A 16,795-nucleotide genomic window follows, 5' to 3' on the forward strand; every position below is an offset into this window, starting at 1 on the left:
TCATACCGCTGCTGTGAAGCCCGGAACACCAAGCAAGTCCCTCAACATCGCAAAGACTTGAACCTCCCTTAGCTAGTCCTCCCCTCCGGCCTTCATGAAATTCTCTTCTTCCGACTTTCATCATGGATCCATAGTCACTTGATGTCAATCAAAGAAAAAGAGCTTCACCCCGCTCCCTCCAGAACCAATCGGTCGGAATAAAAACATGGGTGCGCACGACCGAATACCTCCGATCCAACAAACTCCAGGCAAAAGCACTGTTACATTCATCGGCGGAGCCTTCCGGAACTCAACACCCCGGCCAGATCACGAGTCCAGGCCTCCGGTAGGTCCTCCTCTTCACGCAAGAGAGGCCCTAGGACCGCCGCCTTTATTCAGGTCGGACCCCCACGTCGGCGACCATCCTGGGCTGGCCACTCCAACCCACCACCGGCGACACCATCGCCGGCTTCCAAGCTCCTCCAACTCGCCGCCGAAACGAGTAGGTTAGCGATAGTTGCTTGACGATGCCTTCAACAAGATAACGGCGCAGACGCCGCCATCGCCCGCCATGACCGGAGTCGGCTCGGTTTTCATCGGCTACTATGCCTCCCGTCTCGCTGCCGGCGCTGAAAGTGGGATGAAATCCAACACAGCCAGCCTGGCCGACTGCCTTCGGTGGATGAAGTCAGCCACCACCACCATGCCCGGGCCGAAGACCCGGACGTCCTCAAGCCGCGAAGAAGACCCAGCGAAGCCTCCTCGTGCCATTGACGAGACGCAGCCGCGATGGATCGCGATCCGAACCTCCGGCCCAGATCCGACCACACCGCAGCCAACATCCGCCGCCGGCCGCCGGAGATCCGCCGGCCACCGCCATCCCGCTGCGTTCAGTCGACGGAGGAGGAGGGTGTAGGCCGCCGCCCCCACACGCTCCCGCAGGCCGCGCTGCGCTCTGCCGACGGAGGACCGATCCGCCACCGCCGCCTCACCACAGGGGCTTTGCCCCGCGGCGTCCTCGGCGATGGCGGCGGAGGTGGGGTGCCTGCAGGGGAGGGGAGGAGGGCGGAGTGGAGGCAAACTCCCCGGCGACGGCGGGCGGCGCCGCCGCCTCGGGGGAGAGGTTAGGTCGGGAGAGAAATGGTTCCTGTCTACTGCCTCCTAGAGAAGCAATCTTGTCCTGATGATTAGTTTAAAGACGGGGACAAGCTAGATGGCACGATGTCAAGCTGACCTTGACAAGCTGCACTGCCCGGTCTCTCGGCGATATGCTTTCAGTGGTAGGTGACGTGCCCGTCAACAGCGAGGCCGGGCCAACCTCGGGAGTCGGGCACTCGGCGGCTCGTGCAGGCAGGAGATGGAAGACAGAACGTACCACAACGTCGTCGATCGGGAGGTGCACCCGGACGGCCCAAGCCCGACATCGCCATGCGCGTACGTCCAGGGCGACGCTTACCTGAAAAGGCCGGATATATGCAGCAACACGGCGCTGATGCTGTACATCTGCCCGTTCCTGCTGTGGCCACCGATGACGAGGGCCGTGCCATCGGTCTTCGCGTCGGAACGCCTATAGCCGGAGGAGGCCGCCGTGGACATGGTGCCCGGCAGCTCGAGGAAGGTGACACGCTCGCGGCCCCTAGTTCTTCTAGGGTTTGCAGGTTGCTTGGCGATGGACGACATGGTGGCATGATCATCTTCTTGAATATATAAGTAAATATCCATATAAAATAATCCGTACAAGTAAATGATAAATCATGACTATGAAGGCAACAAATAAACTAATCGTGCAGACTAGTAAGATAGATGAATAAATCACATGTAAACAAGACAAACCGATCGCATCTACCACAAAAACTAGAAAAAGAAACTCTAACAGAAGCTGAACGAGAAACGGACAGATCACATACTTCGCAGCAGCGTCGTTGTCGCCCATGTTGAGGTTGTCGAAGAAGTCGAGGTCCGGGAAGAAGTTGTCGGTGTGGAGGAACTCGTCGTCCGATGACGACATCGTGATGCCAGTAGTCGCGCCGGAGCGCTCCCCAAAAACCTGATTGCCACTCACCCGTACAGGTTCACTAGAGGCAGGGTTCCGAATGACTACTGTCCCGGCAGTCGGTGCACGCCGACGGACGTGATGAGGAAGACGAAGGCGGCGGCGCAATAAACTGGAAACAGGTAGTCGCGTATGCGTCTAGTCGTGGCGGCTAGGGTTGTGCAGGGTCTTATGTAGTGCGGTTCGGGAAGGTCGTGGGGTGCAGCCCACGTCCCAGTCGGCACAGCCACGATCCAGAAAAACCGGAAGGCAAAACGGCTGAGTAACGCGTCCTTTAATAACACAAAATTGATTACACAATTAATTTTCCAAACAACAAAAAGATAAGCTCGGCTCGGCGAGATTCCCGCAACCCGCGGCGCATCGGGACATGTCGTGACGAGGCGTGGCGAGGAGAGGCGGGCGGCGGAGGAGGAGGAGTGCGTGAGGGCTCTCTCTCTTCTCACTCACTTACTAGGACTAGATCAGCCCGTCTTATATACCACTCCAACTCTCTTCCAACTAGCAATGTGGGACTAAACTTCAGCCCCCCACTAGTGCTGCCACTGATTTTTGGACTGGGCCATGTGAGTTTCAGAATTTGATAATGGGTCATGGGTCAAAGGCCAAATGCCCAAAAATTCCAGCAATCCCCCACAAACTCTCATTGGCACATCTTATCAATAAGTTTCCAGAACATTGTTTTATATACCGGTATGTCGTGGAGACTGTTAAGTTGAACTTCCACTTAAAGCTTCATATTACACTAGATTGCAACTTGGATAGTGGACTATGCCTTGAACTACAAGTTTTCTGCGCACTAGCTTCATACAAAGCCTAGACCGATACTAGGCTGCCGCGAGGCTTCCTCGTGGTTTGGAGCTTATACGTCATACTCCAGGGCCTTTCATGAGTTTATAGAGAGCACCCAACTCTCATAGATTGCGATGTTTAACAATCAGACTCATATATGTGTGTTCTTCAAAAGATGTTCTACAGAACAACATCTCTGCTAAAATAAGCCACTTAGAACACATTAAGATAATTATCAACCTGCCATGCAGATTACGAGAGTATTGCATCTTACGAAGTGGTAAAATTGCTATAAGGATATATACTCTCCTCCCAGCTGACCAACAACTTGTCTCCCAGCTCTAATTCACGGGATCTCCGATCACATAGAGTGGGTTACCACCGTGGGCAGCTCATAGTGTGGGTCTCATACCCATCACCCTCGATGCATTTTCTATCACATTTCGTGATAGTCCCTTTGTGAAGGGGTCTGCCAGGTTTCTAGAGGTATGGATATAATCCAACGCTATAACTCCGGAGTTTCCCATTTTCCTGACACTTTTCAGTCTCCTCTTCACATGTCTTGATGACTTCCTATTATCCTTAGAACTGTTTACTTTGACGATCACAGTTTGATTATCACAGTTCATGGGAATAGCGGGTATTGGTTTCTAAACCACAGGTAAGTCCATCAAGAGCTCACAAAGCCACTCTGCTTCAACAGTGGTTGTGTCTAATGCTGTGAGTTCTGCTTCCATAGTTGACCTCGTAATGATGGTCTGCTTGCAAGACTTCCAGGAAACAGCGCCACCTCGAAGTGTAAACAGATGACTACTTGTGGCCTTAGTCTCTGATACGTCTGTTGCCGTCAGAAACTCACCGGCGAGCAGCGACGAGCAACACCGTAGAGCCGGGAGGCTCCCAGGACTGCGTCTGGCCCTGGTCCCTCGAGCGACGGCCCGCAATGCTCCTAGCACGCACGTCCGATGCTGATGCAAGGGCGTGCCACCTGACCTATACCTGGTCAGGAAGGTGATGGATTGCTTCGACTTAGTTTCCTGCATGGAAAACACGTAAACATTAAATACGAGCCTCGATCGGCTCTTAGGTTGCTCTGTGGATCGGCTCTAAGAGCCGATTGCCCCATGACACACATTGGATTTTACATTAACATGGGGATCCTACCTGATCAAAACAAGCTAAACTAATCTACGATAGTCTAGGGTTTTCACCGCATAATCGGAACATCCTATGCGTAATTGAGCCTAGCAGATACGTGAGATGATAGGAAAAACTAACCCTAAAGAGGCCTAAAAACCAACGTGAAGTTGATCCCCGGAACAATCCCTCTAGGATCTCTCTAACCACACCTTACGCACTACCGGATCGTTCAACCCGTTTATAAGGCCTAACCATGCGGATATCAAACCAATCCTTGAAGAACAAGGAGCGACTATAACAGATTAGATCTACTAGCTAATGAACAAGCAAGACGCTACCCTTACACCTAGCGTAGGTGTAAGGGTAGCCAGGTATTGAGGGATAGCGTAGCTAAACAAGTACATCGTGAAGGTAACGACGTCAACCCCAAAACACCTGAGATAAGGGTGTTGCTCGCCATCAAAAAGGCTTCAGCACGAGCAACACCAAGAACGAATAAACCGATACTGCCTAGATCGCGCAATGCGATATAGGCAGCATGATGCTTACCCGGGAGAAACCCTCGAAACAAGGGGTGGCGATGCGCCTAGATTGATTTGTTGTGAACGTGATCGTCTTCCTTCTCGAATAACCCTAGATACATATTTATAGTCCGTAGACTTTCTAACGTGGGAATAATCCCAACCGTGCACGAGCCAAACTCTAACTAACCGACACGTATCCTACTATATTTACAGGTACAAGGGCAAACTAGCCCAAACTTCGTGTACAAGGCCGGTTCACGTATTTCTTCCATGTATATTCTTCAAGCCCAATCTTGATCGCGGCCCACCTCTGATCCGGTCAAATTCTGGTGATAACACATGCCCCCCTGGTTTTGGAATTGATAATTCTAAAATCACTCTGCTTTTTCTTCGTCGGGTCATGTCGTGGCAGAACAGAACCGTCGCAGTATTCTTCATCATGATGCCTTGCCTTCTCAACTTCTCTGCAAGATTTGATAGCCTTAGCATCACTCCCTCGGAAACTGTAATGGCATTAAATTTCCACTATGCTCCCCTTATTTCACTGTGCCGAACGATTCACCCCTTCATCCCCCTGCTCTGTTCTAGCCATCGGCACCAAAAAACCTCTTTCTCTCTGCAACCATGTCTTCCTCTTCCTCTTCCTCCGCCTCATCGGGACTCTCCTTCCAGTCCTCTTCTTCTTCCTCCCGCGCGTCCACGCCGGAACCTGATCCAATGGCGGCGCACAACGAGTGCGCCCCAGAGGAGTGGGATCAGGAGGACCACGCCTCCTCCGTTTGGTCCGAGGACGACAAGTCCTTGACCAGCGGAGATGAAGACCTCCAATTCCTCGCCGACGGGGAACCGGAATCGGAGAGCGAGGACGACTCGTTCTCCTGGGACGGCTACACCTCCTCCGACAAGGAGGATGAAGAGGAGGAGGACGACGACGACTCCTTCGAAGACTACCCTCCGGCGAAACGCTTCCGCGCCGGGTCGTGCGACGACACCGACGATGATGACGACGAGGAGGAGTACGGAGCCCCCGCCAAGGGCTACAGCAGCGACGAGGAGCCCGCCGGCAGCAGCGCCGACGAGAGCTCCGATGGCGACGACGAGGGTAGCAACGGCCCGTAGAATAGGCCTAGTAGTAGTAGTAGATTGGCCAATAGGCCTTTCTTTTGTTCTTCCTCCTCTGAGCAATCGGCTCTTTCTTTGTAAGAAATCCTTTATTAATGAAGAAAATATTCTTCCATTGATTCTGCTTCCTTGTCAATTTTGCCGATTGTCGAGGTAAGTTAATGTGCAACAAGCCGATGGTAGTGCATCGGCTTTTTCTCATAAAACGCAACCCAGTCCAGATTGTCGATTTAGTTGCCTATTCATACGATAATTGCAACCTCCGTCTGAGAAAATAAACTCAGATCCACGGTCAGATCCACGGTGGTAACTTGTCGTTCAAACAGGTCTAATTCGAGACCATGCCACCCCTCTTGAAAATAACGGTCTCTGGCCTGAAGATAATCTGTTGCGCTTATTCCTCTAGAGTCGATGGCTATGCATCGGCTTTTTGGTCTGAAGTCGATGTCCTTGCATCGGCTGTAACATGTAAATTTTTTTTACCGGTGTAACATGTAACATTTGAATCTTCCCAAACATCTGACATGCTTGACACCCTTTATAATAATTAAAGCAATCCTCAAGCATGGTGGGCCAGTAGAACCCCGATCGCCTGATCAACCATTTCATTTTATGAGCCGATTGATGGGTTCCACAAGCGCCTTCATGTACCTCGTGTAGGAGCCGATTCGACTCGGCTGTTCCCAAACATTTGAGAAGTAATCCTTCCAGAGTCCTGTAAAACATATCATCTCCTATAAGGACATACTTCATGGCTTTGTACCTTATCCGTTTAGGTGCCCCCCCGAGCCGGATCTTTCAAGTAATTGAAGATATCGGCTCTCCAGTCATCTGGTTCCAAGGCATATACCTGGACATCGGCTCCTTCTGCACCGTCCTTGTAGCCTGATGCCGTCTGGGCTAGATCATTAGCCTCGATATTTTGCGACCTTGGTATCCAATTGAAATTTATATACCTGAACTGTATCATCAGCTCGCGGCATTGCATCCATAATGGGAACAGGGACTCACTCTCGCATTTGTATTCTTCTGTGAGCTGGGAAATAACCAACTTGGAGTCTCCAAAAACTTCCACTGCTTCTGCACCGGCTTCTATAAGCAACTCCATACCTCTGCATATCGCTTCGTACTCAGCAACATTGTTGGTGCAAGGGGTAGGTAACCTGATGGAGAAAGAATATGTTGCCCCCCGAGGCGATACGAGCAGTATCCCGATGCCACAACCGTCTTCGCAAACCGATCCATCGAAAAACATGGCCCAAGCACGAACTGACAGGGCTGCTACATCCGTGTTGATTCGTTCAACAATAAGATCGGCTAACGCTTGTCCCTTGACGGCCTTCGCTGGTTGATACCGGAGATCAAACTCTGATAGCGCAAACATCCACTTACCAAGTCGGCCTTTCAATACAGGAGCCGACAGCATGTGTTTAATGACGTCTGATTTGCATATAATGATAACCTCCGCGTTCAGCAGAATAGGACGAAGCTTCGTGCAGGTAAAGAACAGGCAGAGGCACAACTTTTCAATCTCAGGGTACCTGGTTTCTGCATCCAACATCCTTCTGCTAAGGTAGAACGCGACTTTCTCTAGACCATCATAGACTTGCACCACTACTGAGGCGACAGAAGTATCGGCTACTGACAGATAAATAAAGAATGGTCTGTCTTGCTGAGGTGGCACCAACACAGGTGGCTTCGTTAGATATTCTTTAATCTCGTCGAACGCTCGCTGTTGCTCTGCCCCCCAGTGAAACTCCTCATCGGCTTTGATTTTTACCAATCCCATGAACGGCTCGATCCGTCCTGACAAGTTTGAGATGAACCTTCTGACGAAGTTGATTTTGCCGATGAGACATTGCAGTTCTTTCTTTGTGGTAGGCGGCTTCATTGTGCGCACTGCCTCCTGACTCTTCAGGCCGATCTCGATTCCTCTTTCATGAACCAAGAAACCCAAGAATTGACCGGCCGTCACACCAAAGGCACACTTCTTGGGATTCATCCTTAGTCCGAATTTCCTAGTTCGGTCCAAAATATGACGCAAGTCCTCCAAGTGTCCTTCCATCGAGACGGACTTAACTACCACATCATCGATGTAGATTTTCACCAATTTGCCGATCAGGTCATGAAAGATGTAATTCATGGCTCGTTGGTATGTTGCACCGGCGTTCTTCAACCCAAAAGTCATGACCACATACTCAAACAAGCCCACCGGGCGTGCCAAAATGTGTTGCCGTCAGAAACTCACCGGCGAGCAGCGACGAGCAACACCGTAGAGCCGGGAGGCTCCCAGGACTGCGGCTGGCCCTGGTCCCTCGGGCGACGGCCCGCAATGCTCCTGGTACTCTAAATGAAGTCTTGTGTATATCTTCTGGAGCCATAAAAATCTGGTTGTAACCGGCATTGCCATCCATGAAACTCAACACTTTATGACCAGCGGCTGCGTTGATCAAGGTTTCTGCCACCGGCATTGGGTACTCATCCTTTGGGGTAGCTCTGTTGAGATCCCGAAAATCTATGGCGACGCGCATTCGGCCGTCCTTTTTCTCCACAGGTACAACACTGGAAATCCACCTAGCATACCTGCACGGCCTGATGAAGCCTGCAGCCAACATTTTTTCGATCTCCTTCTTGACTGCTTCTAAAACTTCGGCCCTCATTTGTCGTGCTCGTTGCTGGAATGGCCGAAATCCCCTTTTAAGAGGGAGCCGATGCTCGATGATGCTCCTGTCTAACCCGGGCATCTCTGTATAATCCCAGGAAAAACAATCTGGGTATTCTTTCAACAGAGCTATCATCAGACTCCTCAGATGTGGACCCAACTTCTTGCTGATAAATGTTGGTCGTGGCTTATCCCCAGGACCAATGTCAATTTCTTCTAGCTCATCAGCCGATGTAAACCCATACCCTAGCTTTCCATCACCTGCTAGATCGACGCTGAATGCAGGCAAAATATATGATAAGGGTAATATGGGCCGATTGCCTGAATCGGCCTCCTTTGTCAATGCACTGCTTGATGTGGATTTATCATTTATTTTTTGGGGCCGATCGCATGGATCGGCCTTGCTACACAGATCTAGTGATTTTGATGCGGTTACACTGTTAGGCCAGTGGATAAGACCAGCCTCACCCCGTTTTTTGTAACCTCAATGCGCTCACAATCGTCCAGCCTTACTCCAGAGAGTGGCTCTTGGTCCACCGCGTCCCAAATACTCATGCCAGCCGTTGAAATTTCGGCTGTGTCATCTGCGTGGACGACCTCCACCTCATCGCCATCCCACTGTATCAGGCATGGGTGCATTGTGGATGGAATGCAGCAATTAGCGTGAATCCAATCTCTCCCTAGTAGGACGGCGTACATGCTCTTGCTGTCGACGATGAAGAACGACGTGGGGATGGTTTTTCGGCCTACCGTCAGATCCACGCTAAAAACACCTTGCGCTTCTGATGTTTGGCCGTTGAAATCACTCAATGTGACGTTGGTTTTGATCAAATCCGCGCTAGAGCGTCCCAGGCGACGTAGCATGGAGTATGGCATTATGTTGACTACCGCTCCTGTGTCCACTAGCATCTTGCTGACAGGTTGTCCGTTGATATATCCCTTTACGTACAAGGCCTTCAGATGCCTGTAGCTTCTTTCTCGTGGCTTCTCGAAGACAACTGGCCGTGGACCGCAGTCTAGTTGTGCCACAGATGCTTCCTCTGATCTCGGAGCGCAAAACTCTGACGGGAGTATGAACACCATGTTGGCGCCAGCCGATGTCTTATCATCGGCTTTCTTTGGTTTGGGACGCCACTCTTGCTTTTGTGGGCGGCTCTCCTCATCCAAAGTTTGTTGAATCTTTGCGGCCAGATCTGGCCGTGCCTTCCTCAATGTGTGCAGGTATAATCTCTCGGCTTCCTCCAAGCTGCGTAACCGCTGTACCCTGCGTTTCTGAGAATGACTGAGTCCGTCAGGGCACCACCTTGGTCGGTGGTACCTGTCTTCTTCTTCTTCATCGTCTAACTCCTCAGACTCTTCCTCTCGAGAGGACTCAGCTCGTTTGTTCTGACGCGGGAGAGGTCCTAGACGTTTGAACACTGACACATCTGTCGCGTACTTCTTCCTTGATCTACACTCTGGGCAGCTTTCGATTGTTGGCAATCGGCTCATTCCTGAGTCCCAGCAATGTTTAAAGAACGGGCAGTCCCAGTGACGGTCCATGTCCTCTTGCTCGCCTGACCTTCCCCTGGTGCGGCGCTAAAATCTTTCGTCATCCCTATCATACCGACGATACTTTCTATCGTTTATGTCAGGCCGATGAGCCATGTCATCGGCTGTATCGTGCCGTCGGTGTTGGTCATACTGACGTTCATATTTGTTAAGAAGGTGCTCTGAGAGTGGTCGCTGGTACCGCACGCTTCTCACTTGATCCTCGGTCACGTACCGTTTGTCATTGTATCGGGGCCGATCGCGAGAACCGGCCTCCTCCTTGTCCTTGCCACGAGAACGACTGCTTTCTTCTCTGTCGCTACCAGAGTGGTATGCAGGCCCTGCCATGTTGATACTGAACGAAAAATCTGGCTGGTGCCTCGCAGGGTGACTACCCTCCACCATGTTGACAGCAGGGAACGGGTGCGTGTCCACTTTCATGGCATACTGGCTGAAAATAAGACGGCCTTGTTCTATCGCCATCTGTATCTGCTGACGCAACACTTTGCAGTCGCTGGTGGTATGTGTGAACGAATGATGCCACTTGCAGTATGGCCTTCCGTTCATCTCTTGGGCCATAGGGATCCTATGGCCTTCTGGTAACTTCAGCTGCTTTTCTTTGAGCAAGAGATCGAAAATTTGTTCTGCCTTGCTCACGTCGAAGTCAAACCCTTTTGTAGGACCTTGTGGTTTGACCCATTTGCAGGACACAGGGTTTGCCCCCCGAGCCCATTCAGCCACGGCCACTTCTTGATCTCCTGCCGAGTCTTCAACCTCTTCTACCTCGATCAGGCTTACTGGGCGTTTGAACTTGTCCTGGTATAATTCTGGATGGCGCTGTTCATATAATGATAGTTTCTGCACCATGTGAGCCAGGGAGGTATATTCTGCCTGAGAGGCTATGTCTTTGATCGGCGACGTAAGACCTACCACTGCCAGATCAACGGCTTCTTTTTCACTCAAACGAGACGAATAGCACTGGTTTCTCACGGTCCTGAAGCGTTGAATGTACTCTGACACTGCTTCTCCACGCCTCTGTCGCACTTGTGCCAAATCGGCAAGGCCAACCTCGGAAGCTCCTGAATGATACTGTACGTGGAACTGCTCTTCCATTTGCTTCCACATCCGGATTGAGTCTGGTGGCAGCGAAGTGTACCACTCAAAAGCCGATCCTGTAAGGGACTGCGCGAAGAACCTGACACGTAGTTGGTCTGAAGCTGAGATCATGCCCAACTGTGCCAAATACCGGCTGACGTGCTCAATTGAGCTAGAGCCCTCCGACCCACTGAACTTTGAGAACTCAGGGAGCCGATACTTGGGTGGCAGCGGTATTAGATCATATTCGTTTGGGTACGGCTTGGAATAGCCGATTGCCCTTCTTTTTGGTACCATGCCAAACTGGTCTCTCAAGATTGCACTGATCTGGTCCACTGTAGGAGCTGCAGGGGCTGAATTTTGCTGATCTGCTACGGTGGCGTACTTGGCTAGCCACGCCTGCTTATCGGTGTCTCCTCCAGCAATTCCTCCTGTAACTCCCGAAATTCCTCCTGCTGTTATCTGGTTCGTGCGCGCCAAATCGTTGCAATCTGGCACATATATGCACGTGTATCCGTGCGGGATTTCCTTAGGTGGCTCCAGCATGAACTGGTAATCAGCAGGATCGCCTCCAATTTTGTGGACGACGAAAGCCGGCGAACCACGTGGCTCTGGAGCTGTAAGCGCGAACGGTATCGGCGGTCTGGTCTGGAACGGCAGTCCCCCCTGGTGAGTTCCTAGGACTGGGCCTGACGGGGAGTATTGGTGCTTCATTATTTCCTGGACCACGCGGACCGCGACGCGCTCCAAAGTGTTTATCAGGCTCTCAGAGTGCCGATGAACAGAATGAGCTGTCATATAGTTAAGTTCTTAGCGCAGAGCTCTGGTGCGCTCCTCTGAAGGGGTAGACAAATCTATTCCATCAAGAGCACCATCGGGCGAGAATCCTTTCCACCTGATGCCATGTGAACGGGGTTTTGTGAAAGAGCCGATGAGATCGGCTTCGAGGATGGATTTGATCTCATCATACTTCTTCTTGAACTCCTCAGGCAGCTCTTCGTACTTGACCGGCTCGTCTGCCATCTCAGAAGAAGATGTCGATGCCGTTGTTGTTGACTGTCCCACCGAGCGTGCCAGAATGTGTTGCCGTCAGAAACTCACCGGCGAGCAGCGACGAGCAACACCGTAGAGCCGGGAGGCTCCCAGGACTACGGCTGGCCCTGGTCCCTCGGGAGACGGCCCGCAATGCTCCTAGCACGCACGTCCGATGCTGATGCAAGGGCGTGCCACCTGACCTATACCTGGTCAGGAAGGTGATGGATTGCTTCGACTTAGTTTCCTGTATGGCAAACACGTAAACATTAAATACGAGCCCCGATCGGCTCTTAGGTTGCTCTGTGGATCGGCTCTAAGAGCCGATTGCCCCATGACACACATTGGATTTTACATTAACATGGGGATCCTACCTGATCAAAACAAGCTAAACTAATCTACGATAGTCTAGGGTTTTCACCGCATAATCGGAACATCCTATGCGTAATTGAGCCTAGCAGATACGTGAGATGATAGGAAAAACTAACCCTAAAGAGGCCTAAAAACCAACGTGAAGTTGATCCCCGGAACAATCCCTCTAGGATCTCGCTAACCACACCTTACGCACTACCGGATCGTTCAACCCGTTTATAAGGCCTAACCATGCGGATATCAAACCAATCCTTGAAGAACAAGGAGCGACTATAACAGATTAGATCTACTAGCTAATGAACAAGCAAGACACTACCCTTACACCTAGCGTAGGTGTAAGGGTAGCCAGGTATTGAGGGATAGCGTAGCTAAACAAGTACATCGTGAAGGTAACGACGTCAACCCCAAAACACCTGAGATAAGGGTGTTGCTCGCCATCAAAAAGGCTTCAGCACGAGCAACACCAAGAACGAATAAACCGATACTGCCTAGATCGCGCAATGCGATCTAGGAAGCATGATGCTTACCCGGGAGAAACCCTTGAAACAAGGGGTGGCGATGCGCCTAGATTGATTTGTTGTGAACGTGATCGTCTTCCTTCTCGAATAACCCTAGATACATATTTATAGTCCGTAGACTTTCTAACGTGGGAATAATCCCAACCGTGCACGAGCCAAACTCTAACTAACCGACACGTATCCTACTATATTTACAGATACAAGGGCAAACTAGCCCAAACTTCGTGTACAAGGCCGGTTCACGTATTTCTTCCATGTATATTCTTCAAGCCCAATCTTGATCGCGGCCCACCTCTGATCCGGTCAAATTCTGGTGATAACAACGTCTCAAACGTATCTATAATTTCTTATGTTCGATGCTACTTTTATGATGATACTCACATGTTTTATACACATTATATGTCATTATTATGCATTTTCCGGCACTAACCTATTAACGAGATGCCGAAGAGCCAGTTGCTGTTTTCTGCTGTTTTTGGTTTCAGAAATCCTAGTAAGGAAATATTTTCGGAATTGGACGAAATCAACGCCCAGGGGCCTATTTTTCCACGAAGCTTCCAGAAGACCGAGGGGGAAAGGAAGTGGGGCCACGAGGCGCCCAAACACTAGGGCAGCGCGGCCTGGCCCTTGGCCGCGCCGACCTGGCGTGTGGGGCCCTCGTGTGGCCCCCTGACCTGCCCTTCCGCCTACTTAAAGCCTTCGTCGCAAAACTCCCAGTACCGAGAGCCACGATACGGAAAACCTTCCAGAGACGCCGCCGCCGCCAATCCCATCTTGGGGGATTCAGGAGATCGCCTCCGGCACCCTGCCGGAGAGGGGAATCATCTCCCGGAGGACTCTTCACCGCCATGGTCGCCTCCGGAGTGATGAGTGAGTAGTTCACCCCTGGACTATGGGTCCATAGCAGTAGCTAGATGGTTGTCTTCTCCTCATTGTGCTTCATTGTCGGATCTTGTGAGCTGCCTAACATGATCAAGATCATCTATCTGTAATGCTATATGTTGTGTTTGTTGGGATCCGATGGATAGAGAATACTATGCTATGTTGATTATCAATCTATTACTTATGTGTTGTTTATGATCTTGCATGCTCTCCGTTATTAGTAGAGGCTCTGGCCAAGTTTTTACTCTTAACTCCAAGAGGGAGTATTTATGCTCGATAGTGGGTTCATGCCTCCATTAAATCTGGGACAGTGACAGAAAGTTCTAAGGTTGTGGATGTGCTGTTGCCACTAGGGATAAAACATTGATGCTATGTCCGAGGATGTAGTTATTGATTACATTACGCACCATGCTTAATGCAATTGTCTATTGTTTGCAACTTAATACTGGAAGGGGTTCGGATGATAACCTGAAAATGGACTTTTTAGGCATAGATGCATGCTGGATAGCGGTCTATGTACTTTGTCGTAATGCCCAATTGAATCTCACAATACTCATCATGTCATGTATGTGCATTGTCATGCCCTCTCTATTTGTCAGTTGCCCAACTGTAATTTGTTCACCTAACATGCTATTTATCTTATGGGAGAGACACCTCTAGTGAACTGTGGACCCCGGTCCATTCTTTTACATCGAATACACCCATCGCAATACTTGTTTTATCGTTTCTCTGCAAACAATCATCATCCACACTATACATCTAATCCTTTGTTACAGCAAGCCGGTGAGATTGACAACCTCACTGTTTCGTTGGGGCAAAGTACTTTGGTTGTGTTGTGCAGGTTCCACGTTGGCGCCGGAATCCCTGGTGTTGCGCCGCACTACATCTCGCCGCCATCAACCTTCAACGTGCTTCTTGGCTCCTACTGGTTCGACAAACCTTGGTTTCTTACTGAGGGAAAACTTGCTGCTGTACACATCATACCTTCCTCTTGGGGTTCCCAACAGACGAGTGCTTTACCGTCACAAGGAAGCTACTACGCCCACGTCAACTGTGCGCAAGCAGCTCTTTTTTGGCGCTGTTGCCGGGGAGATCAAGACATGCTGCAAGGGGAGTCTTCACAATCCAATCTCTTTACTTTGTTTTTGTCTTGCTTTACTTTATTTACTATCTTGTTTGCTATATCAAAAACACAAAAAAAAATTAGTTACTTGCATTTTATTTTTGTTACCATGTCTAGTTCTGCACTTGTTACTTCTTCACCTGAAGAATTAGTCTTCACTTTTAAACAAGGGGATGAGGAGAGTTTTAAAGATGCTTGGTCCAGAATTTTTACTTCTTATCGCAAAACTGAACCACAAATGACTCTAAGTTTACTCCTTAGTAACTTTTATTTTGGGCTTATGATTCGCTATAGATATGCTTTGGATGCTTTAGTGGGAGGAGATTTCCTTCATTGCAATGGGGATCAAGCTTTTAATGCCATAAAGAAGTTGGTTGCATCACATGATTCAGCTAATAACTTTGATTCAGCCCTTATTAGCATTTATATTAGATTAAATACTCTTGAGACAAGTGCATCTTGCTTGAATGAAAATTATAGATATGTTCGTAACCGTCTTGATCAAGTTTTAGTGAACTCTGAACCTTCATTATGGGATCCTACTATTAAAATTGTTATCGGTGACCAAACTCTTCATGCCAATTGTGATATTATGTCTGAATTTTGCCTAATGCCTAAGAGTATTCACGAATCTTTGAAACTTTGGGATTTCGTCGAAGGGGGAGAAGGAATAACTCTTATTGATAACTCTGTTATAAACCCTAAGGGAATAGCTGCAGGTGTGCATACAACCATTCTTGGAAGAACAATATCCATTGATTATCTTGTTATTGAATGTGTAGGAACAGGACAAATCACACTTGGAAGATCCCTGCTGAAACTATTGGGAGCAGTCATAGATATGGGAGAAGGCACCATGAAATTCACCTCTACACCAGGGGGAAGACATATATTCCCTAAAGCAAAGGGTAAGAAAAAGAACAAGAAAGGTAAGGGCAAAGCCCAAGGTAAGGTTGATACACCATCTCTTGATAATACTTGATACACACTTTCTGCGCCTAGCTGAAAGGCGTTAAAGAAAAGCGCTTATGGGAGACAACCCATGTTTTTACTACAGTACTTTTGTTTTATATTTGAGTCTTGGAAGTTGTTTACTACTGTAGCAACCTCTCCTTATCTTAGTTTTATTGCATTGTTGTGCCAAGTAAAGTCTCTAATAGAAGGATGATACTAGATTTGGATTACTGCGCAGAAACAATTTTCTTTGCTGTCACGAATCTGGGTCTAATTCTCTGTAGGTAACTCAGAAAATTATGCCAATTTACGTGAGTGATTCTCAGATATGTACGCAACTTTCATTAGTTTTAAGTTTTCTCATCTGAGCAAGTCTGGTGCCTGTTAAAAATACGTCTTTACGAACTATTCTGTTTTGACAGATTCTGCCTTTTATTTTGCATTGCCTGTTTTGCCATGCTTGATGGATTTTTCGATTCCATTGTCTTTCAGTAGCTTTGTGCAATGTCCAGAAGTATAAAGAATGATTGTGTCACCTCTGAATATGTGAATTTTGATTATGCACTAACCCTCTAATGAGTTGTTTTGAGTTTGGTGTGGAGGAAGTTTTCAAGGATCAAGAGAGGAGAATGATACAATATGATCAAGGAGAGTGAAAGCTCTAAGCTTGGGGATGCCCCGGTGGTTCACCCCTGCATATATCAAGAAGACTCAAGCGTCTAAGCTTGGGGATGCCCAAGGCATCCCCTTCTTCATCGACAACATTATCAGGTTCCTCTAGTGAAACTATATTTTTATTCCATCACATCTTATGTGCTTTGCTTGGAGCGTCTGTTTGTTTTTGTTTTTGTTTTGTTTGAATAAAATGGATCCTAGCATTCATTGTGTGGGAGAGAGACACGCTCCGCTGTTGCATATGGACAAATATGTCCTTAGGCTTTACTCATAGTATTCATGGCGAAAGTTTCTTCTTCGTTAAATTGTTATATGGTTGGAATTGGAAAATGATATATGTGG

The sequence above is a fragment of the Lolium perenne genome, chromosome 5 (assembly GCF_019359855.2).
Source record: "Lolium perenne isolate Kyuss_39 chromosome 5, Kyuss_2.0, whole genome shotgun sequence".
NCBI classification, from domain to species: Eukaryota; Viridiplantae; Streptophyta; class Magnoliopsida; order Poales; family Poaceae; genus Lolium; species Lolium perenne.